Genomic DNA, 22,070 nt, shown 5'->3' on the forward strand with positions numbered 1-22,070 from the left:
ATCCTGCAAACATGGGGGAAGTCGCTGCCCCCCATACCCTTGCCCAAGACTTGAGGCCACTTTAATTTGCAAAGATTGAAAGGGCCTGACGGCGTCCCTGGGCTTATCTGCAAGTAAAAGCCTGCTACAATAAGGGCTCACCGCCAGGACAAAGCTCTCTGTATTGCTCCAGTCTGCTATTAACACAGCTGCTCCTGTATGAGATCGCAGGCAGACCATGGGGCTCTTTTTGTACCGACTCTTAGCTTGTATCTCGGGGTCCTGGATTTCTAGTATCTGTGAATGGCATAGGGGGTAGATTATGGTCAGTACATGTCTTAATGACGCAAACGAGTGTGTGCTTGGCTGTGCACAGGCACACACGCACAGATACAGACACACACGGTCTACTTATCCATAGAGACTTACTTCAGAGACACATGTAGGAAGAGGAAGCTAGCTGCACACATAGTAAAGATGTGTAGACATACATAAACTTACACAGAAAGATACCAATAACATAACCATATTAAGGGAAGCGCCACAAATATCTGCAGACATGGACAAACACAGAGACATAGCGGCTGCGTAAAGATGCACGTACATAGAGTGCAGGCATACAGGCAGCACACATAAACATGCAAGCACACATTGCTCTCTCCCTTCACAGGCTGTCCAGTTAGGAATGGTGTGCTGAGAAAAGGGCGACCAGCAGACAGTGTGACCAGCAGCCCGGCTAGCTCAGTCGGTAGAGCATGAGACTCTTAATCTCAGGGTCGTGGGTTCGAGCCCCACGTTAGGCGCGGCATTCTTTTACTGATATTTTTCACATTTTATTTTACACACCTAGGTCACCTGCAAAATAAACTCAAGTTACGTCCTCTCGCAGATCTCTCTCCTACAGTACTCTATGGCCCAATAAATACATCTCAGCTCCAGTCCTTCTCGCGCAACTAGTGGGATTTACCACCAATCAGTGGCCAGGGCTCAGCCCGCCTCCTGTGACGTGTTTCCTGAAGACAACAGCCCAGCTCTCCCCACCCTCCGTGCGCACCCCTACAAGTTAGAGCGATCTGTCAGGATTGGCAAGTTTAAGGACCGTCTATATACCGTGGCGCGAATCACCCCGATCCAAAAGCGGCTGGAAAAAAAAAAAAAAGGTTGTGTCAGAAGTGGGATTTGAACCCACGCCTCCAATTGGAGACCAGAACACCCAGCTGGGAAAGAGAATCAGCTCTTGAGTCTGGCGCCTTAGACCGCTCGGCCATCCTGACAACTGGAAGGTGCAGCAGGGTAAAGAGTACAGGCTCTGGAGATGCAGGAGAAACAACGGCGTATCAGCGTGTAACGGGAACCTGAGAAGCAGCATTCAGCTTTAATCATCTGCAATGGAATATCACACACTATGCAACATCACTCTCGTGTTCTGCATTGCAGATAAGCAACGGCATGTTCCACAACAGGCATCAGGTACGGACTACATCAGAACACGCTTAACATGGATTCCAGAACAGACACCAGCAGTGGCATACATTGGGACAAACACCAGCTGGGGAACATTCAGTCTCGGACATCAAGGATGGAATTTTGCAAAACAGCCACCAACTCGCCATCTTTCATCACCTACTGAATATTCAAGGGCAGCCATCAATACATTAATATTCTGGGGCACACATCAACAGTTGGGGTTCCTAGAACAGCTCTTGGCAAAGCAGCATTTTAGAACAAATATCAGCAATGCCCCCTTCTAGATTGCTCGTTAGTAGTGGGGTAGTCCAGAGCAGACACTTTTCTGGAATATTTTAGGACGGACACCCACAGAGGGCGCTACGAAAGCATTCAGCAGTAATTAAACACTAAACAAATGTTATCAGCACCCAGTTATTACAGGCAGGTATGGCCAATGAGAGAAACCTCAATGGCCATTAGGAACAGAATATTCTAGAACAGGTATTGTGAATCGCATACCGTGATCTTGAAGGGGTAAAAACAGACTACCGTTTAGACAGCAGTTTTGTTGTTGACAAAACAGAAGGCATACTGTGGATAGGCAGGGTGACAGGGGAAGACAAGTTAAAAGGTTAAATATAGTATATAGAGGGGGACATTAATAAAAGGGTTGATTTAAATTTGGAAAAGTAAAGGGAATGGCAGAGTATGGGGAGTGGATAAGGGGAGGGGGACCCCACATTTGCACAAAAAAGTTGTCAGCAAATGGGCCAATTTTCTCATTTTAGGGAGTTGGAGAAGACCTAAAAACCACCAAAGTCTTAAGCAAGGCTGTGGACAGCCATCATATCTGGGTGATGTCACAACAGCCATTCGAGTTAGACGATTGTAGTTCAGACTTTAGCATAGAAACTTTTTACAACAAAGATCAGCACTAGATATTCGCCAGTGACATCAGCAATAAAAACGTTTACAACTTTGGTAGATCTGAACTTCGGTGACATACTGCGGTGGACTGTAAAGGACCTGCAAAAGATGGTTAAACTAGAGGACTGTCGCAGAGGTGGGGTCTGAGAGCCCTAATGCAGCCCAGCCCAGTGCCATGCACTAGAGTGCGGATGCCTTTGGGAAGGAAGAGATAGGGTGCATGTAGTCTCTGCAGGTATTCCAAGGCTAAGCAGGGTCCTGTCCGTGGACTGTGGAAAGGTGCAAAACGCAGAGTCGTGCTCCCGAAGAATCTCAAGGCTATGACGTGGCTGTCAGTATGGACCAATCTGCCATTAACACCATGCTCAGTCCGGATCACAGATGGGAAAGCGCCCTCTCTACTGGACCAATCTGCCATTAACTGCCTCTTCCTGTAGGAGTTCGCAGGCATGCCATGGCTCCCAGTGTCAGGCAAATCTGCCATTAACTGCCTGCCTTGTATTATCTCAAAGCCGAGCCAGAGCTCTCTGTACTGGGTCTGTCTGCCCACAACAGCCTGGTCTGTATTATCTGAGAGCCAGGCTAAAGCTCTCTGTATTGGGCCGAGCTGCCAATAACAGCCTGCTCCTGTAAGAGTGCCCAGCCAGGCCGTGTCTCAGAATCTATGGGGTTACTTTTGGTGACTATACAAGCCTCTCCCTCCGACTCCTCACCTGGTGTTTATGAGGAGTCGTCAGAGGACGCAATCTACTTCTGTCCCCTCTGAGGTGCTGTCTTCTTCTTTCCCTTCTTTTGGAAGAGGTAAGGGCGGGCTACCCCAGCGGCCACTTTGACTAATATGCAAAAAGCCTGGCAGTGGGGTCTCCGGGGAGCCAACCCCACTCCAGGGAAAAGCCGACAGGCAGAAATACCCTGGTATCCTTAGCTAGTGCAGGTAGGTTTGGTTTGGTAACAGGATGGCCGCTAAAGCAGTTGTTCCACCTGTCGGGTGATGGATGAGTAGAGTATTCGAGCAGATAGACCACCGGAGAAAGACTTCAACCTGAATGGCCAGTCACAGGTAAGAGGAATGGACTATAGGGTCCAGAATGCACAGCAAGGATGCTTACTGAAGAGCGGGGTAACGTCCTAGGAAAGGAATGAAAACGGACTGGAACCTCGATGTTATTACAAGGTAAGCGGGAAATGGAAGAGTCCCCAGAGACTGGGTGAACAACAGGAGACTGCCACAGACAAGAGAGCATGCAGTGGCCGAGCGGCCGGGCAAAGGGAAGGTAGACAGGAGATGAGCGCAGAGCGCGCAGCACAAAGGTGGAAAGAAAGAGCAAGAGGGAGCCGTTAGAGCAACGGAACCCAGAGCGGCCAGAAAGCCGAATGAAAGCGGGAAACTAGCGTCTCACCTTACAGTTGAGCAGGGTTGCAACGCACTGATGCAATCCCCTGACTTCGGGATATACATGGCGGTGGCCCTGTTGGTGAGCTACTAGACCGCTAAGACATGTTCCAACAGTTACGTGCCAGGACCGTCTTAGCGTCCTACAGCGATCCCAGACCTTCCAGGACCGGTTCAAGACACTGTGGCTGTCGGCGTTAACTCAGTCTTCCGTTAACTGCCTGCCTTGTATTAGCTCACAGCCGAGCCAGAGCTCTCTATACTGGGCCTGTTTGCCACCAAGAGCCTGATCTGTGTTATCTCACAGCCAGGCTATAGTTCTGTATATTGCACCAACCTGGCATTAGCAGCTTGCTGCTGTAAGAGCTCACTGACAGGACATAGTTCCCTGTGTTGGCCTACCAAGGCCCTGCTGAAGATGTTTGGTTGCCCATTTCAACATGATGGTTGGTGGCCCCCTGCTGAGAGTGAAAACAGTCTGGGGCACTCCTGGGGTGCATACATTACAATGGCGAAAAGGGAAGGTTACTAGCCGCTGATTATCAGGAGACGGCCATCCAGCAGGGATACTAAACATGAATTGCCCACTGAAGAGCAATAAACCCTTCTTTGTCAGCAAGAGGCTGATGTGGAGGAACACGTGTTTGGAGGCAATGAGGTGATAACACGTCTGTAAATCCTGCAAACATGGGGGAAGTTGCTACCCCCCATACCCTTGCCCAAGACTTGAGGCCACTTTAATTTGCAAAGATTGAAAGGGCCTGACGGCGTCCTTGGGCTTATCTGCAAGTAAAAGCCTGCTACAATAAGGGCTCACCGCCAGGATAAAGCTCTCTGTATTGCTCCAGTCTGCTATTAACACAGCTGATCCTGTATGAGATCGCAGGCAGACCATGGGGCTCTTTTTGTACCCACTCTTAGCCTGTATCTCGGGGTCCTGGATTTCTAGTATCTGTGAATGGCATAGGGGGTAGATTATGGTCAGTACATGTCTTCATGACGCAAACGAGTGTGTGCTTGGCTGTGCACAGGCACACACGCACAGATACAGACACACACGGTCTACTTATCCATAGAGACTTACTTCAGAGACACATGTAGGAAGAGGAAGCTAGCTGCACACATAGTAAAGATGTGTAGACATACATAAACTTACACAGAAAGATACCAATAACATAACCATATTAAGGGAAGCGCCACAAATATCTGCAGACATGGACAAACACAGAGACATAGCGGCTGCGTAAAGATGCACGTACATAGAGTGCAGGCATACAGGCAGCACACATAAACATGCAAGCACACATTGCTCTCTCCCTTCACAGGCTGTCCAGTTAGGAATGGTGTGCTGAGAAAAGGGCGACCAGCAGACAGTGCAACCAGCAGCCCGGCTAGCTCAGTCGGTAGAGCATGAGACTCTTAATCTCAGGGTCGTGGGTTCGAGCCCCACGTTGGGCGTGGCATTCTTTTACTGATATTTTTCACATTTTATTTTACACACCTAAGTCACCTGCAAAATAAACTCAAGTTACGTCCTCTCGCAGATCTCTCTCCTACAGTACTCTATGGCCCAATCTATACATCTCAGCTCCAGTCCTTCACGCGCAACTAGTGGGATTTACCACCAATCAGTGGCCAGGGCTCTGCCCGCCTCCTGTGACGTGTTTCCTGAAGACAACAGCCCAGCTCTCCCCATCCTCCGTGCGCACCCCTACAAGTTAGAGCGATCTGTCAGGATTGGCAAGTTTAAGGACCGTCTATATACCATGGCGCGAATCACCCCGATCTGAAAGCGGCTGGAAAAAAAAAAAGGTTGTGTCAGAAGTGGGATTTGAACCCACGCCTCCAATTGGAGACCAGAACACCCAGCTGGGAAAGAGAATCAGCTCTTGAGTCTGGCCCTTAGACCGCTCATCCTGACAACTGAAAGGTGCAGCAGGGTAAAGAGTACAGGCTCTGGAGCTGCAGGAGAAACAACGGCGTATCAGCGTGTAACGGGAACCTGAGAAGCAGCATTCAGCTTTAATCATCTGCAATGGAATATCACACACTATGCAACATCACTCTCGTGTTCTGCATTGCAGATAAGCAAGGGCATGTTCCACAACAGGCATCGGGTACGGACTACATCAGAACACGCTTAACATGGATTCCAGAACAGACACCAGCAGTGGCATACATTGGGACAAACACCAGCCGGGGAACATTCAGTCTCGGACATCAAGGATGGAATTTTGCCAAACAGCCACCAACTCGGCATCTTTCATCACCTACTGAATATTCAAGGGCAGCCATCAATACATTAATATTCTGGGGCACACATCAACAGTTGGGGTTCCTAGAACAGCTCTTGGCAAAGCAGCATTTTAGAACAAATATCAGCAATGCCCCCTTCTAGATCGCTCGTTAGTAGTGGGGTAGTCCAGAGCAGACACTTTTCTGGAATATTTTAGGACGGACACCCACAGAGGGCGCTACGAAAGCATTCAGCAGTAATTAAACACTAAACAAATGTTATCAGCACCCAGTTATTACAGGCAGGTATGGCCAATGAGAGAAACCTCAATGGCTATTAGGAACAGAATATTCTAGAACAGGTATTGTGAATCGCATACCGTGATCTTGAAGGGGTAAAAACAGACTACCCTTTAGACAGCAGTTTTGTTGTTGACAAAACAGAAGGCATACTGTGGATAGGCAGGGTGACAGGGGAAGACAAGTTAAAAGGTTAAATACAGTATATAGAGGGGGACATTAATAAAAGGGTTGATTTAAATTTGGAAAGGTAAAGGGAATGGCAGAGTATGGGGAGTGGATAAGGGGAGGGGGACCCCACATTTGCACAAAAAAGTTGTCAGCAAATGGGCCAATTTTCTCATTTTAGGGAGTTGGAGAAGACCTAAAAACCACCAAAGTCTTAAGCAAGGCTGTGGACAGCCATCATATCTGGGTGATGTCACAACAGCCATTCGAGTTAGACGAGTGTAGTTCAGACTTTAGCATAGAAACTTTTTACAACAAAGATCAGCACTAGATATTCGCCAGTGACATCAGCAATAAAAACGTTTACAACTTTGGTAGATCTGAACTTCGGTGACATACTGCGGTGGACTGTAAAGGACCTGCAAAAGATGGTTAAACTAGAGGACTGTCGCAGAGGTGGGGTCTGAGAGCCCTAATGCAGCCCAGCCCAGTGCCATGCACTAGAGTGCGGATGCCTTTGGGAAGGAAGAGATAGGGTGCATGTAGTCTCTGCAGGTATTCCAAGGCTAAGCAGGGTCCTGTCCGTGGACTGTGGAAAGGTGCAAAACGCAGAGTCGTGCTCCCGAAGAATCTCAAGGCTATGACGTGGCTGTCAGTATGGACCAATCTGCCATTAACACCATGCTCAGTCCGGATCACAGATGGGAAAGCGCCCTCTCTACTGGACCAATCTGCCATTAACTGCCTCTTCCTGTAGGAGTTTGCAGGCATGCCATGGCTCCCAGTGTCAGGCAAATCTGCCGTTAACTGCCTGCCTTGTATTATCTCAAAGCCGAGCCAGAGCTCTCTGTACTGGGTCTGTCTGCCCACAACAGCCTGGTCTGTATTATCTGAGAGCCAGGCTAAAGCTCTCTGTATTGGGCCGAGCTGCCAATAACAGCCTGCTCCTGTAAGAGTGCCCAGCCAGGCCGTGTCTCAGAATCTATGGGGTTACTTTTGGTGACTATACAAGCCTCTCCCTCCGACTCCTCACCTGGTGTTTATGAGGAGTCGTCAGAAGACGCAATCTACTTCTGTCCCCTCTGAGGTGCTGTCTTCTTCTTTCCCTTCTTTTGGAAGAGGTAAGGGCGGGCTCCCCCAGCGGCCACTTTGACTAATATGCAAAAAGCCTGGCAGTGGGGTCTCCGGGGAGCCAACCCCACTCCAGGGAAAAGCCGACAGGCAGAAATACCCTGGTATCCTTAGCTAGTGCAGGTAGGTTTGGTTTGGTAACAGGATGGCCGCTAAAGCAGTTGTTCCACCTGTCGGGTGATGGATGAGTAGAGTATTCGAGCAGATAGACCACCGGAGAAAGACTTCAACCTGAATGGCCAGTCACAGGTAAGAGGAATGGACTATAGGGTCCAGAATGCACAGCAAGGATGCTTACTGAAGAGCGGGGTAACGTCCTAGGAAAGGAATGAAAACGTACTGGAACCTCGATGTTATTACAAGGTAAGCGGGAAATGGAAGAGTCCCCAGAGACTGGGTGAACAACAGGAGACTGCCACAGACAAGAGAGCATGCAGTGGCCGAGCGGCCGGGCAAAGGGAAGGTAGACAGGAGATGAGCGCGGAGCGCGCAGCACAAAGGTGGAAAGAAAGAGCAAGAGGGAGCCGTTAGAGCAACGGAACCCAGAGCGGCCAGAAAGCCGAATGAAAGCGGGAAACTAGCGTCTCACCTTACAGTTGAGCAGGGTTGCAACGCACTGATGCAATCCCCTGACTTTGGGATATACATGGCGGTGGCCCTGTTGGTGAGCTACTAGACCGCTAAGACATGTTCCAACAGTTACGTGCCAGGACCGTCTTAGCGTCCTACAGCGATCCCAGACCTTCCAGGACCGGTTCAAGACACTGTGGCTGTCGGCGTTAACTCAGTCTTCCGTTAACTGCCTGCCTTGTATTAGCTCACAGCCGAGCCAGAGCTCTCTATACTGGGCCTGTTTGCCACCAAGAGCCTGATCTGTGTTATCTCACAGCCAGGCTATAGTTCTGTATATTGCACCAACCTGGCATTAGCAGCTTGCTGCTGTAAGAGCTCACTGACAGGACATAGTTCCCTGTGTTGGCCTACCCAGGCCCTGCTGAAGATGTTTGGTTGCCCATTTCAACATGATGGTTGGTGGCCCCCTGCTGAGAGCGAAAACAGTCTGGGGCACTCCTGGGGTGCATACATTACAATGGCGAAAAGGGAAGGTTACTAGCCGCTGATTATCAGGAGACGGCCATCCAGCAGGGATACTAAACATGAATTGCCCACTGAAGAGCAATAAACCCTTCTTTGTCAGCAAGAGGCTGATGTGGAGGAACACGTGTTTGGAGGCAATGAGGTGATAACACGTCTGTAAATCCTGCAAAAATGGGGGAAGTTGCTGCCCCCCATACCCTTGCCCAAGACTTGAGGCCACTTTAATTTGCAAAGATTGAAAGGGCCTGACGGCGTCCCTGGGCTTATCTGCAAGTAAAAGCCTGCTACAATAAGGGCTCACCGCCAGGACAAAGCTCTCTGTATTGCTCCAGTCTGCTATTAACACAGCTGCTCCTGTATGAGATCGCAGGCAGACCATGGGGCTCTTTTTGTACCCACTCTTAGCCTGTATCTCGGGGTCCTGGATTTCTAGTATCTGTGAATGGCATAGGGGGTAGATTATGGTCAGTACATGTCTTAATGACGCAAACGAGTGTGTGCTTGGCTGTGCACAGGCACACACGCACAGATACAGACACACACGGTCTACTTATCCATAGAGACTTACTTCAGAGACACATGTAGGAAGAGGAAGCTAGCTGCACACATAGTAAAGATGTGTAGACATACATAAACTTACACAGAAAGATACCAATAACATAACCATATTAAGGGAAGCGCCACAAATATCTGCAGACATGGACAAACACAGAGACATAGCGGCTGCATAAAGATGTACGTACATAGAGTGCAGGCATACAGGCAGCACACATAAACATGCAAGCACACATTGCTCTCTCCCTTCACAGGCTGTCCAGTTAGGAATGGTGTGCTGAGAAAAGGGCGACCAGCAGACAGTGCAACCAGCAGCCCGGCTAGCTCAGTCAGTACAGCATGAGACTCTTAATCTCAGGGTCGTGGGTTCGAGCCCCACGTTGGGCGTGGCATTCTTTTACTGATATTTTTCACATTTTATTTTACACACCTAAGTCACCTGCAAAATAAACTCAAGTTACGTCCTCTCGCAGATCTCTCTCCTACAGTACTCTGTGGCCCAATCTATACATCTCAGCTCCAGTCCTTCACGCGCAACTAGTGGGATTTACCACCAATCAGTGGCCAGGGCTCTGCCCACCTCCTGTGACGTGTTTCCTGAAGACAACAGCCCAGCTCTCCCCATCCTCCGTGCGCACCCCTACAAGTTAGAGCGATCTGTCAGGATTGGCAAGTTTAAGGACCGTCTATATACCGTGGCGTGAATCACCCCGATCTGAAAGAGGCTGGAAAAAAAAAAAGGTTGTGTCAGAAGTGGGATTTGAACCCACGCCTCCAATTGGAGACCAGAACACCCAGCTGGGAAAGAGAATCAGCTCTTGAGTCTGGCCCTTAGACCGCTCATCCTGACAACTGAAAGGTGCAGCAGGGTAAAGAGTACAGGCTCTGGAGCTGCAGGAGAAACAACGGCGTATCAGCGTGTAACGGGAACCTGAGAAGCAGCATTCAGCTTTAATCATCTGCAATGGAATATCACACACTATGCAACATCACTCTCGTGTTCTGCATTGCAGATAAGCAAGGGCATGTTCCACAACAGGCATCAGGTACGGACTACATCAGAACACGCTTAACATGGATTCCAGAACAGACACCAGCAGTGGCATACATTGGGACAAACACCAGCTGGGGAACATTCAGTCTCGGACATCAAGGATGGAATTTTGCAAAACAGCCACCAACTCGGCATCTTTCATCACCTACTGAATATTCAAGGGCAGCCATCAATACATTAATATTCTGGGGCACACATCAACAGTTGGGGTTCCTAGAACAGCTCTTGGCAAAGCAGCATTTTAGAACAAATATCAGCAATGCCCCCTTCTAGATCGCTCGTTAGTAGTGGGGTAGTCCAGAACAGACACTTTTCTGGAATATTTTAGGACGGACACCCACAGAGGGCGCTACGAAAGCATTCAGCAGTAATTAAACACTAAACAAATGTTATCAGCACCCAGTTATTACAGGCAGGTATGGCCAATGAGAGAAACCTCAATGGCCATTAGGAACAGAATATTCTAGAACAGGTATTGTGAATCGCATACCGTGATCTTGAAGGGGTAAAAACAGACTACCCTTTAGACAGCAGTTTTGTTGTTGACAAAACAGAAGGCATACTGTGGATAGGCAGGGTGACACGGGAAGACAAGTTAAAAGGTTAAATACAGTATATAGAGGGGGACATTAATAAAAGGGTTGATTTAAATTTGGAAAGGTAAAGGGAATGGCAGAGTATGGGGACTGGATAAGGGGAGGGGGACCCCACATTTGCACAAAAAAGTTGTCATCAAATGGGCCAATTTTCTCATTTTAGGGAGTTGGAGAAGACCTAAAAACCACCAAAGTCTTAAGCAAGGCTGTGGACAGCCATCATATCTGGGTGATGTCACAACAGCCATTCGAGTTAGACGATTGTAGTTAAGACTTTAGCATAGGAACTTTTTAGAACAAAGATCAGCACTAGATATTCGCCAGTGACATCAGCAATAAAAACGTTTACAACTTTGGTAGATCTGAACTTCGGTGATATACTGCGGTGGACTGTAAAGGACCTGCAAAAGATGGTTAAACTAGAGGACTGTCGCAGAGGTGGGGTCTGAGAGCCCTAATGCAGCCCAGCCCAGTGCCATGCACTAGAGTGCGGATGCCTTTGGGAAGGATGAGATAGGGTGCATGTAGTCTCTGCAGCTATTCCAAGGCTAAGCAGGGTCCTGTCCGTGGACTGTGGAAAGGTGCAAAACGCAGAGTCGTGCTCCTGAAGAATCTCAAGGCTATGACGTGGCTGTCAGTATGGACCAATCTGCCCTTAACAGCATGCTCAGTCCGGATCACAGATGGGAAAGCGCCCTCTCTACTGGACCAATCTGCCATTAACTGCCTCTTCCTGTAGGAGTTCGCAGGCATGCCATGGCTCCCAGTGTCAGGCAAATCTGCCGTTAACTGCCTGCCTTGTATTATCTCAAAGCCGAGCCAGAGCTCTCTGTACTGGGTCTGTCTGCCCACAACAGCCTGGTCTGTATTATCTGAGAGCCAGGCTAAAGCTCTCTGTATTGGGCCGAGCTGCCAATAACAGCCTGCTCCTGTAAGAGTGCCCAGCCAGGCCGTGTCTCAGAATCTATGGGGTTACTTTTGGTGACTATACAAGCCTCTCCCTCCGACTCCTCACCTGGTGTTTATGAGGAGTCGTCAGAGGACGCAATCTACTTCTGTCCCCTCTGAGGTGCTGTCTTCTTCTTTCCCTTCTTTTGGAAGAGGTAAGGGCGGGCTCCCCCAGCGGCCACTTTGACTAATATGCAAAAAGCCTGGCAGTGGGGTCTCCGGGGAGCCAACCCCACTCCAGGGAAAAGCCGACAGGCAGAAATACCCTGGTATCCTTAGCTAGTGCAGGTAGGTTTGGTTTGGTAACAGGATGGCCGCTAAAGCAGTTGTTCCACCGGTCGGGTGATGGATGAGTAGAGTATTCGAGCAGATAGACCACCGGAGAAAGACTTCAACCTGAATGGCCAGTCACAGGTAAGAGGAATGGACTATAGGGTCCAGAATGCACAGCAAGGATGCTTACTGAAGAGCGGGGTAACGTCCTAGGAAAGGAATGAAAACGGACTGGAACCTCGATGTTATTACAAGGTAAGCAGGAAATGGAAGAGTCCCCAGAGACTGGGTGAACAACAGGAGACTGCCACAGACAAGAGAGCATGCAGTGGCCGAGTGGCCGGGCAAAGGGAAGGTAGACAGGAGAAGAGCGCGGAGCGTGCAGCACAAAGGTGGAAAGAAAGAGCAAGAGGGAGCCGTTAGAGCAACGGAACCCAGAGCGGCCAGAAAGCCGAATGAAAGCGGGAAACTAGCGTCTCACCTTACAGTTGAGCAGGGTTGCAACGCACTGATGCAATCCCCTGACTTCGGGATATACATGGCGGTGGCCCTGTTGGTGAGCTACTAGACCGCTAAGACATGTTCCAACAGTTACGTGCCAGGACCGTTTTAGCGTCCTACAGCGATCCCAGACCTTCCAGGACCGATTCAAGACACTGTGGCTATCGGCGTTAACTCAGTCTTCCGTTAACTGCCTGCCTTGTATTAGCTCACAGCCGAGCCAGAGCTCTCTATACTGGGCCTGTTTGCCACCAAGAGCCTGATCTGTGTTATCTCACAGCCAGGCTATAGTTCTGTATATTGCACCAACCTGGCATTAGCAGCTTGCTGCTGTAAGAGCTCACTGACAGGACATAGTTCCCTGTGTTGGCCTACCCAGGCCCTGCTGAAGATGTTTGGTTGCCCATTTCAACATGATGGTTGGTGGCCCCCTGCTGAGAGCGAAAACAGTCTGGGGCACTCCTGGGGTGCATACATTACAATGGTGAAAAGGGAAGGTTACTAGCCGCTGATTATCAGGAGACGGCCATCCAGCAGGGATACTAAACATGAATTGCCCACTGAAGAGCAATAAACCCTTCTTTGTCAGCAAGAGGCTGATGTGGAGGAACAAGTGTTTGGAGGCAATGAGGTGATAACACGTCTGTAAATCCTGCAAACATGGGGGAAGTCGCTGCCCCCCATACCCTTGCCCAAGACTTGAGGCCACTTTAATTTGCAAAGATTGAAAGGGCCTGACGGCGTCCCTGGGCTTATCTGCAAGTAAAAGCCTGCTACAATAAGGGCTCACCGCCAGGACAAAGCTCTCTGTATTGCTCCAGTCTGCTATTAACACAGCTGCTCCTGTATGAGATCGCAGGCAGACCATGGGGCTCTTTTTGTACCCACTCTTAGCCTGTATCTCGGGGTCCTGGATTTCTAGTATCTGTGAATGGCATAGAGGGTAGATTATGGTCAGTACATGTCTTAATGACGCAAACGAGTGTGTGCTTGGCTGTGCACAGGCACACACGCACAGATACAGACACAAACGGTCTACTTATCCATAGAGACTTACTTCAGAGACACATGTAGGAAGAGGAAGCTAGCTGCACACATAGTAAAGATGTGTAGACATACATAAACTTACACAGAAAGTTACCAATAACATAACCATATTAAGGGAAGCGCCACAAATATCTGCAGCCATGGACAAACACAGAGACATAGCGGCTGCGTAAAGATGCACGTACATAGAGTGCAGGCATACAGGCAGCACACATAAACATGCAAGCACACATTGCTCTCTCCCTTCACAGGCTGTCCAGTTAGGAATGGTGTGCTGAGAAAAGGGCGACCAGCAGACAGTGCAACCAGCAGCCTGGCTAGCTCAGTCGGTAGAGCATGAGACTCTTAATCTCAGGGTCGTGGGTTCGAGCCCCGCGTTGGGCGTGGCATTCTTTTACTGATATTTTTCACATTTTATTTTACACACCTAAGTCACCTGCAAAATAAACTCAAGTTACGTCCTCTCGCAGATCTCTCTCCTACAGTATTCTGTGGCCCAATCTATACATCTCAGCTCCAGTCCTTCACGCGCAACCAGTGGGATTTACCACCAATCAGTGACCAGGGCTCTGCCCGCCTCCTGTGACGTGTTTCCTGAAGACAACAGCCCAGCTCTCCCCATCCTCCGTGCGCACCCCTACAAGTTAGAGCGATCTGTCAGGATTGGCAAGTTTAAGGACCGTCTATATACCGTGGCGTGAATCACCCCGATCTGAAAGAGGCTGGAAAAAAAAAAAAAGGTTGTGTCAGAAGTGGGATTTGAACCCACGCCTCCAATTGGAGACCAGAACACCCAGCTGGGAAAGAGAATCAGCTCTTGAGTCTGGCCCTTAGACCGCTCATCCTGACAACTGAAAGGTGCAGCAGGGTAAAGAGTACAGGCTCTGGAGCTGCAGGAGAAACAACGGCGTATCAGCGTGTAACGGGAACCTGAGAAGCAGCATTCAGCTTTAATCATCTGCAATGGAATATCACACACTATGCAACATCACTCTCGTGTTCTGCATTGCAGATAAGCAAGGGCATGTTCCACAACAGGCATCAGGTACGGACTACATCAGAACACGCTTAACATGGATTCCAGAACAGACACCAGCAGTGGCATACATTGGGACAAACACCAGCCGGGAAACATTCAGTCTCGGACATCAAGGATGGAATTTTGCAAAACAGCCTCCAACTCGGCATCTTTCATCACCTGCTGAATATTCAAGGGCAGCCATCAATACATTAATATTCTGGGGCACACATCAACAGTTGGGGTTCCTAGAACAGCTCTTGGCAAAGCAGCATTTTAGAACAAATATCAGCAATGCCCCCTTCTAGATCGCTCGTTAGTAGTGGGGTAGTCCAGAGCAGACACTTTTCTGGAATATTTTAGGACGGACACCCACAGAGGGCGCTACAAAAGCATTCAGCAGTAATTAAACACTAAACAAATGTTATTAGCACCCAGTTATTACAGGCAGGTATGGCCAATGAGAGAAACCTCAATGGCCATTAGGAACAGAATATTCTAGAACAGGTATTGTGAATCGCATACCGTGATCTTGAAGGGGTAAAAACAGACTACCCTTTAGACAGCAGTTTTGTTGTTGACAAAACAGAAGGCATACTGTGGATAGGCAGGGTGACAGGGGAAGACAAGTTAAAAGGTTAAATACAGTATATAGAGGGGGACATTAATAAAAGGGTTGATTTAAATTTGGAAAAGTAAAGGGAATGGCAGAGTATGGGGAGTGGATAAGGGGAGGGGGACCCCACATTTGCACAAAAAAGTTGTCAGCAAATGGGCCAATTTTCTCATTTTAGGGAGTTGGAGAAGACCTAAAAACCACCAAAGTCTTAAGCAAGGCTGTGGACAGCCATCATATCTGGGTGATGTCACAACAGCCATTCGAGTTAGACGATTGTAGTTCAGACTTTAGCATAGAAACTTTTTACAACAAAGATCAGCACTAGATATTCGCCAGTGACATCAGCAATAAAAACGTTTACAACTTTGGTAGATCTGAACTTCGGTGATATACTGCGGTGGACTGTAAAGGACCTGCAAAAGATGGTTAAACTAGAGGACTGTCGCAGAGGTGGGGTCTGAGAGCCCTAATGCAGCCCAGCCCAGTGCCATGCACTAGAGTGCGGATGCCTTTGGGCAAGAAGAGATAGGGTGCATGTAGTCTCTGCAGCTATTCCAAGGCTAAGCAGGGTCCTGTCCGTGGACTGTGGAAAGGTGCAAAACGCAGAGTCGTGCTCCTGAAGAATCTCAAGGCTATGACGTGGCTGTCAGTATGGACCAATCTGCCATTAACAGCATGCTCAGTCCGGATCACAGATGGGAAAGCGCCCTCTCTACTGGACCAATCTGCCATTAACTGCCTCTTCCTGTAGGAGTTCGCAGGCATGCCATGGCTCCCAGTGTCAGGCAAATCTGCCGTTAACTGCCTGCCTTGTATTATCTCAAAGCCGAGCCAGAGCTCTCTGTACTGGGTCTGTCTGCCCACAACAGCCTGGTCTGTATTATCTGAGAGCCAGGCTAAAGCTCTCTGTATTGGGCCGAGCTGCCAATAACAGCCTGCTCCTGTAAGAGTGCCCAGCCAGGCCGTGTCTCAGAATCTATGGGGTTACTTTTGGTGACTATACAAGCCTCTCCCTCCGACTCCTCACCTGGTGTTTATGAGGAGTCGTCAGAGGACGCAATCTACTTCTGTCCCCTCTGAGGTGCTGTCTTCTTCTTTCCCTTCTTTTGGAAGAGGTAAGGGCGGGCTCCCCCAGCGGCCACTTTGACTAATATGCAAAAAGCCTGGCAGTGGGGTCTCCGGGGAGCCAACCCCACTCCAGGGAAAAGCCAACCAGCAGAAATACCCTGGTATCCTTAGCTAGTGCAGGTAGGTTTGGTTTGGTAACAGGATGGCCGCTAAAGCAGTTTTCCACCGGTCGGGTGATGGATGAGTAGAGTATTTGAGCAGATAGACCACCGGAGAAAGACTTCAACCTGAATGGCCAGTCACAGGTAAGAGGAATGGACTATAGGGTCCAGAATGCACAGCAAGGATGCTTACTGAAGAGCGGGGTAACGTCCTAGGAAAGGAATGAAAACGGACTGGAACCTCGATGTTATTACAAGGTAAGCAGGAAATGGAAGAGTCCCCAGAGACTGGGTGAACAACAGGAGACTGCCACAGACAAGAGAGCATGCAGTGGCCGAGCGGCCGGGCAAAGGGAAGGTAGACAGGAGAAGAGCGCGGAGCGCGCAGCACAAAGGTGGAAAGAAAGAGCAAGAGGGAGCCGTTAGAGCAACGGAACCCAGAGCGGCCAGAAAGCCGAATGAAAGCGGGAAACTAGCGTCTCACCTTACAGTTGAGCAGGGTTGCAACGCACTGATGCAATCCCCTGACTTCGGGATATACATGGCGGTGGCCCTGTTGGTGAGCTACTAGACCGCTAAGACATGTTCCAACAGTTACGTGCCAGGACCGTTTTAGCATCCTACAGCGATCCCAGACCTTCCAGGACCGATTCAAGACACTGTGGCTATCGGCGTTAACTCAGTCTTCCGTTAACTGCCTGCCTTGTATTAGCTCACAGCCGAGCCAGAGCTCTCTATACTGGGCCTGTTTGCCACCAAGAGCCTGATCTGTGTTATCTCACAGCCAGGCTATAGTTCTGTATATTGCACCAACCTGGCATTAGCAGCTTGCTGCTGTAAGAGCTCACTGACAGGACATAGTTCCCTGTGTTGGCCTACCCAGGCCCTGCTGAAGATGTTTGGTTGCCCATTTCAACATGATGGTTGGTGGCCCCCTGCTGAGAGTGAAAACAGTCTGGGGCACTCCTGGGGTGCATACATTACAATGGTGAAAAGGGAAGGTTACTAGCCGCTGATTATCAGGAGACGGCCATCCAGCAGGGATACTAAACATGAATTGCCCACTGAAGAGCAATAAACCCTTCTTTGTCAGCAAGAGGCTGATGTGGAGGAACAAGTGTTTGGAGGCAATGAGGTGATAACACGTCTGTAAATCCTGCAAACATGGGGGAAGTCGCTGCCCCCCATACCCTTGCCCAAGACTTGAGGCCACTTTAATTTGCAAAGATTGAAAGGGCCTGATGGCGTCCCTGGGCTTATCTGCAAGTAAAAGCCTGCTACAATAAGGGCTCACCGCCAGGACAAAGCTCTCTGTATTGCTCCAGTCTGCTATTAACACAGCTGCTCCTGTATGAGATCGCAGGCAGACCATGGGGCTCTTTTTGTACCGACTCTTAGCTTGTATCTCGGGGTCCTGGATTTCTAGTATCTGTGAATGGCATAGGGGGTAGATTATGGTCAGTACATGTCTTAATGACGCAAACGAGTGTGTGCTTGGCTGTGCACAGGCACACACGCACAGATACAGACACACACGGTCTACTTATCCATAGAGACTTACTTCAGAGACACATGTAGGAAGAGGAAGCTAGCTGCACACATAGTAAAGATGTGTAGACATACATAAACTTACACAGAAAGATACCAATAACATAACCATATTAAGGGAAGCGCCACAAATATCTGCAGACATGGACAAACACAGAGACATAGCGGCTGCGTAAAGATGCACGTACATAGAGTGCAGGCATACAGGCAGCACACATAAACATGCAAGCACACATTGCTCTCTCCCTTCACAGGCTGTCCAGTTAGGAATGGTGTGCTGAGAAAAGGGCGACCAGCAGACAGTGTGACCAGCAGCCCGGCTAGCTCAGTCGGTAGAGCATGAGACTCTTAATCTCAGGGTCGTGGGTTCGAGCCCCACGTTAGGCGCGGCATTCTTTTACTGATATTTTTCACATTTTATTTTACACACCTAGGTCACCTGCAAAATAAACTCAAGTTACGTCCTCTCGCAGATCTCTCTCCTACAGTACTCTATGGCCCAATAAATACATCTCAGCTCCAGTCCTTCTCGCGCAACTAGTGGGATTTACCACCAATCAGTGGCCAGGGCTCAGCCCGCCTCCTGTGACGTGTTTCCTGAAGACAACAGCCCAGCTCTCCCCACCCTCCGTGCGCACCCCTACAAGTTAGAGCGATCTGTCAGGATTGGCAAGTTTAAGGACCGTCTATATACCGTGGCGCGAATCACCCCGATCCAAAAGCGGCTGGAAAAAAAAAAAAAAGGTTGTGTCAGAAGTGGGATTTGAACCCACGCCTCCAATTGGAGACCAGAACACCCAGCTGGGAAAGAGAATCAGCTCTTGAGTCTGGCGCCTTAGACCGCTCGGCCATCCTGACAACTGGAAGGTGCAGCAGGGTAAAGAGTACAGGCTCTGGAGATGCAGGAGAAACAACGGCGTATCAGCGTGTAACGGGAACCTGAGAAGCAGCATTCAGCTTTAATCATCTGCAATGGAATATCACACACTATGCAACATCACTCTCGTGTTCTGCATTGCAGATAAGCAACGGCATGTTCCACAACAGGCATCAGGTACGGACTACATCAGAACACGCTTAACATGGATTCCAGAACAGACACCAGCAGTGGCATACATTGGGACAAACACCAGCTGGGGAACATTCAGTCTCGGACATCAAGGATGGAATTTTGCAAAACAGCCACCAACTCGCCATCTTTCATCACCTACTGAATATTCAAGGGCAGCCATCAATACATTAATATTCTGGGGCACACATCAACAGTTGGGGTTCCTAGAACAGCTCTTGGCAAAGCAGCATTTTAGAACAAATATCAGCAATGCCCCCTTCTAGATTGCTCGTTAGTAGTGGGGTAGTCCAGAGCAGACACTTTTCTGGAATATTTTAGGACGGACACCCACAGAGGGCGCTACGAAAGCATTCAGCAGTAATTAAACACTAAACAAATGTTATCAGCACCCAGTTATTACAGGCAGGTATGGCCAATGAGAGAAACCTCAATGGCCATTAGGAACAGAATATTCTAGAACAGGTATTGTGAATCGCATACCGTGATCTTGAAGGGGTAAAAACAGACTACCGTTTAGACAGCAGTTTTGTTGTTGACAAAACAGAAGGCATACTGTGGATAGGCAGGGTGACAGGGGAAGACAAGTTAAAAGGTTAAATATAGTATATAGAGGGGGACATTAATAAAAGGGTTGATTTAAATTTGGAAAAGTAAAGGGAATAGCAGAGTATGGGGAGTGGATAAGGGGAGGGGGACCCCACATTTGCACAAAAAAGTTGTCAGCAAATGGGCCAATTTTCTCATTTTAGGGAGTTGGAGAAGACCTAAAAACCACCAAAGTCTTAAGCAAGGCTGTGGACAGCCATCATATCTGGGTGATGTCACAACAGCCATTCGAGTTAGACGATTGTAGTTCAGACTTTAGCATAGAAACTTTTTACAACAAAGATCAGCACTAGATATTCGCCAGTGACATCAGCAATAAAAACGTTTACAACTTTGGTAGATCTGAACTTCGGTGACATACTGCGGTGGACTGTAAAGGACCTGCAAAAGATGGTTAAACTAGAGGACTGTCGCAGAGGTGGGGTCTGAGAGCCCTAATGCAGCCCAGCCCAGTGCCATGCACTAGAGTGCGGATGCCTTTGGGAAGGAAGAGATAGGGTGCATGTAGTCTCTGCAGGTATTCCAAGGCTAAGCAGGGTCCTGTCCGTGGACTGTGGAAAGGTGCAAAACGCAGAGTCGTGCTCCCGAAGAATCTCAAGGCTATGACGTGGCTGTCAGTATGGACCAATCTGCCATTAACACCATGCTCAGTCCGGATCACAGATGGGAAAGCGCCCTCTCTACTGGACCAATCTGCCATTAACTGCCTCTTCCTGTAGGAGTTCGCAGGCATGCCATGGCTCCCAGTGTCAGGCAAATCTGCCATTAACTGCCTGCCTTGTATTATCTCAAAGCCGAGCCAGAGCTCTCTGTACTGGGTCTGTCTGCCCACAACAGCCTGGTCTGTATTATCTGAGAGCCAGGCTAAAGCTCTCTGTATTGGGCCGAGCTGCCAATAACAGCCTGCTCCTGTAAGAGTGCCCAGCCAGGCCGTGTCTCAGAATCTATGGGGTTACTTTTGGTGACTATACAAGCCTCTCCCTCCGACTCCTCACCTGGTGTTTATGAGGAGTCGTCAGAGGACGCAATCTACTTCTGTCCCCTCTGAGGTGCTGTCTTCTTCTTTCCCTTCTTTTGGAAGAGGTAAGGGCGGGCTACCCCAGCGGCCACTTTGACTAATATGCAAAAAGCCTGGCAGTGGGGTCTCCGGGGAGCCAACCCCACTCCAGGGAAAAGCCGACAGGCAGAAATACCCTGGTATCCTTAGCTAGTGCAGGTAGGTTTGGTTTGGTAACAGGATGGCCGCTAAAGCAGTTGTTCCACCTGTCGGGTGATGGATGAGTAGAGTATTCGAGCAGATAGACCACCGGAGAAAGACTTCAACCTGAATGGCCAGTCACAGGTAAGAGGAATGGACTATAGGGTCCAGAATGCACAGCAAGGATGCTTACTGAAGAGCGGGGTAACGTCCTAGGAAAGGAATGAAAACGGACTGGAACCTCGATGTTATTACAAGGTAAGCGGGAAATGGAAGAGTCCCCAGAGACTGGGTGAACAACAGGAGACTGCCACAGACAAGAGAGCATGCAGTGGCCGAGCGGCCGGGCAAAGGGAAGGTAGACAGGAGATGAGCGCGGAGCGCGCAGCACAAAGGTGGAAAGAAAGAGCAAGAGGGAGCCGTTAGAGCAACGGAACCCAGAGCGGCCAGAAAGCCGAATGAAAGCGGGAAACTAGCGTCTCACCTTACAGTTGAGCAGGGTTGCAACGCACTGATGCAATCCCCTGACTTCGGGATATACATGGCGGTGGCCCTGTTGGTGAGCTACTAGACCGCTAAGACATGTTCCAACAGTTACGTGCCAGGACCGTCTTAGCGTCCTACAGCGATCCCAGACCTTCCAGGACCGGTTCAAGACACTGTGGCTGTCGGCGTTAACTCAGTCTTCCGTTAACTGCCTGCCTTGTATTAGCTCACAGCCGAGCCAGAGCTCTCTATACTGGGCCTGTTTGCCACCAAGAGCCTGATCTGTGTTATCTCACAGCCAGGCTATAGTTCTGTATATTGCACCAACCTGGCATTAGCAGCTTGCTGCTGTAAGAGCTCACTGACAGGACATAGTTCCCTGTGTTGGCCTACCAAGGCCCTGCTGAAGATGTTTGGTTGCCCATTTCAACATGATGGTTGGTGGCCCCCTGCTGAGAGTGAAAACAGTCTGGGGCACTCCTGGGGTGCATACATTACAATGGCGAAAAGGGAAGGTTACTAGCCGCTGATTATCAGGAGACGGCCATCCAGCAGGGATACTAAACATGAATTGCCCACTGAAGAGCAATAAACCCTTCTTTGTCAGCAAGAGGCTGATGTGGAGGAACACGTGTTTGGA

The 22,070-nt window shown here is 49.3% G+C and overlaps 2 non-coding genes across 2 annotated transcripts; both read right to left on the reverse strand.

The window, feature by feature from the left end:
• Positions 1-1,143: 1,143 nt before the first annotated feature.
• TRNAL-CAA (transfer RNA leucine (anticodon CAA)) lies at positions 1,144-1,253 on the reverse strand. The gene is made up of 2 exons: positions 1,216-1,253; positions 1,144-1,189 (listed from the first exon to the last, which is right to left on the reverse strand). It is a non-coding gene; the product is annotated as a tRNA-Leu (tRNA).
• A 17,563-nt stretch (positions 1,254-18,816) lies between these two features.
• Positions 18,817-18,926, reverse strand: TRNAL-CAA (transfer RNA leucine (anticodon CAA)). Its single transcript has 2 exons — positions 18,889-18,926; positions 18,817-18,862 (listed from the first exon to the last, which is right to left on the reverse strand). It is a non-coding gene; the product is annotated as a tRNA-Leu (tRNA).
• Positions 18,927-22,070: the final 3,144 nt, after the last annotated feature.

The sequence above is a fragment of the Ambystoma mexicanum genome, chromosome 13, assembly GCF_040938575.1.
Source record: "Ambystoma mexicanum isolate Mex_15411 chromosome 13, UKY_AmexF1_1, whole genome shotgun sequence".
NCBI classification, from domain to species: Eukaryota; Metazoa; Chordata; class Amphibia; order Caudata; family Ambystomatidae; genus Ambystoma; species Ambystoma mexicanum.